This window comes from Trichosurus vulpecula, chromosome 8 (genome assembly GCF_011100635.1).
Source record: "Trichosurus vulpecula isolate mTriVul1 chromosome 8, mTriVul1.pri, whole genome shotgun sequence".
Lineage (NCBI taxonomy): Eukaryota > Metazoa > Chordata > Mammalia > Diprotodontia > Phalangeridae > Trichosurus > Trichosurus vulpecula.
The window spans coordinates 255,527,418-255,529,778 of record NC_050580.1 but is presented as its reverse complement, the minus strand read 5'-3'; positions in this window follow the sequence as shown (position 1 = coordinate 255,529,778).

Here is a 2,361-nt window from a genome sequence, read left to right as displayed (position 1 = left end):
ATGGCAATACCTTTTGTGGTAGCAAAGAACTGGAAAGGGAGGAGTAGATGCCCATTCATCTGGGAATGACTAAACAAATTGTGATATGTGAATTCAATGGAATACTACTATACCATAAGAAATAATGAATATGAAGAAGTCAGAGGAACCTGAAAAGACCTGTATGAACCAGTGCAAAGTGAAGCAAGCAAAATCAGGAAAACAATGCAGATGATTATATCAATGTAAATGGAAGGAACAACACTGAAACCCCCTCCCCCCACCTCTGAATGCTTTGTGATTATAATGACTAGTCTTGGCCCTGAATGAGTGATGAGAAAATGCACCTGCCTCCCTTCTTTGCACAGGTGGAGGGCTGCAGGCACAGAATATTGGACATAACATCACACTTAGTTGATGTATTAGTTGGAAAAAAGCAAACTGCTTCCCCCTGCCTTTTTAATCTTCTGTTATGTGTGTGTGTGTGTGGGGGGTATTTTTGGAAATGAAAATTATGTAAAAACTAAAGATATAGATAAGAAAAAGAGGAATGTGAGTCATTCATCCTAATATTCTGTCACAGAAATTCCATTTTAGGCAACATCAGCAACTTGGAGCCATAGACTCAAGCTAGAAGAGATGATAGCAACATCTAGCCTGGAAATAAGTCTGTTACCACATAAACTTCCTTTCCATGATTTCCTGACAGGTGTCATCTAGCCTCTGCTTGGATACCTGTAGTAAGAACACACTCACATATGAAGCCTGACTTCTGAGTACATAATAGAGAGAGCAGAATACCATGGACAGCTCCAGTTCGATTTCAAAAAAGTGTATATGTGCGAGACACTGTGTCTACATAGATAAAAATGAAACAGGACCTATTGAGCTATTCTCACATAATTTCTGTGATCCATGAGGGATGCAACATATAAGAAGATAACTACATACGAGATAATCTGGAGGGGGGGAGAGGAGGGAGGAAGGGAGAGAGGGGAAGAGATGAGAGGGGAGAGAAAGTGTGGAGTCACACTGTAATCTTGGGCAAGCCAAATCCCCTCTGAATCACCGTTTCTTTATCTGTAAAATAAGGATGTTGGACTAGATGATTTCTAAACTTCTTATCCTATGATCACTAGGCGATGATTCTTTTCTCTCAGTTCACCTTAATTCCACAAATATCAACTGAGAACTCATTCCCTCATTCACCCAGGCCCCATCCCCAGAGCAGTCAGAATTATCTCTAGTCCTGATTCATGGTTCAATTAAATGGAGAAGCCAACTGACCAGCGGCCATAATTAAAGAAGCAGGGAGATAGATATGGAGTGTTTTTCTTCATTATGCAGCAGAGAAGAGGGGCTGCTTATATTTCTGCAATAGACTCTCATGACACGAAGGGCCTGGGCAACCCTTTGGGGAAATTCTAGAACTGGAAGGGAATCTAGAGTCTAGTCTAATCCTCTCCTCTGTCCATGATCATACAGTTAGTAAGTGGAAGCACTGGGATTTAAACTTAGGCCCTCTAAATCCATATCCAGTGCCCCTTATGGCATGAGACACTTTTATGATGATCTCATCCAACAAAACTGAGAAATTCTATGCCTGGGACCTTCCTTTATATTAAGACCAGCTCCCAATTGCAATCACATATTTCATAATGTAATAAAAGTTATTGAAAGTCAGAAGAAAAAGCAAAAGAGAAATTGTTGAATGAACAACTCAGTCTCAAAAATCCCATGCTGTAAAGAGTTCTGAATATGAGGGTTCCTATGCCAGAGGCTTCTCCTTGCCCCTCCTCTGCCACTTGACTTTGCCTATTGATCTCTGGGCCGTCAACAGGAAGAAGGGCAAGATTCTGTCTTTCTGTCTCTGTGTCTACTTGTCTCTCTCTCTGTCCATCTTTCTCTCTCTCTCTAGCTCTCCCCAGATCTGTAACCACTTAGTCCATGCAGGGTCTAGGCAAAGTGAAGATGAGTCTCTATACCTCTTCATGTTGGACTAAACTCATAGCTCAAAATCTGTTTTCTTAATGACCTCTTTGTTGATGATGCCAACAGATTTTTTCTTTTTTTCTTCATCTTCATTCACTTACTCTCTCTTCTTCCTGTCCCATCGCAGTAGAAAACACATCCCTATTTTTGGCTAAGACTAATCCTTCTCCCTGAACTTCCTGTAGATTCTAGGATCTTTCTCCAGCTATTATCTCCTCTTCCTCATTGAGAATATTTTCCTCACTGGATCTTTTCCATTTGCCTATAGACATGTTTACATCTCCCCAATCCACAAAAAGGACTTCCTTTGATCATTATACTCTATCCATCTCGAATCTGGCAAATCCTAGCCCATCATTCCATCATTCCATCATTCTTTTGCCCTGAGCA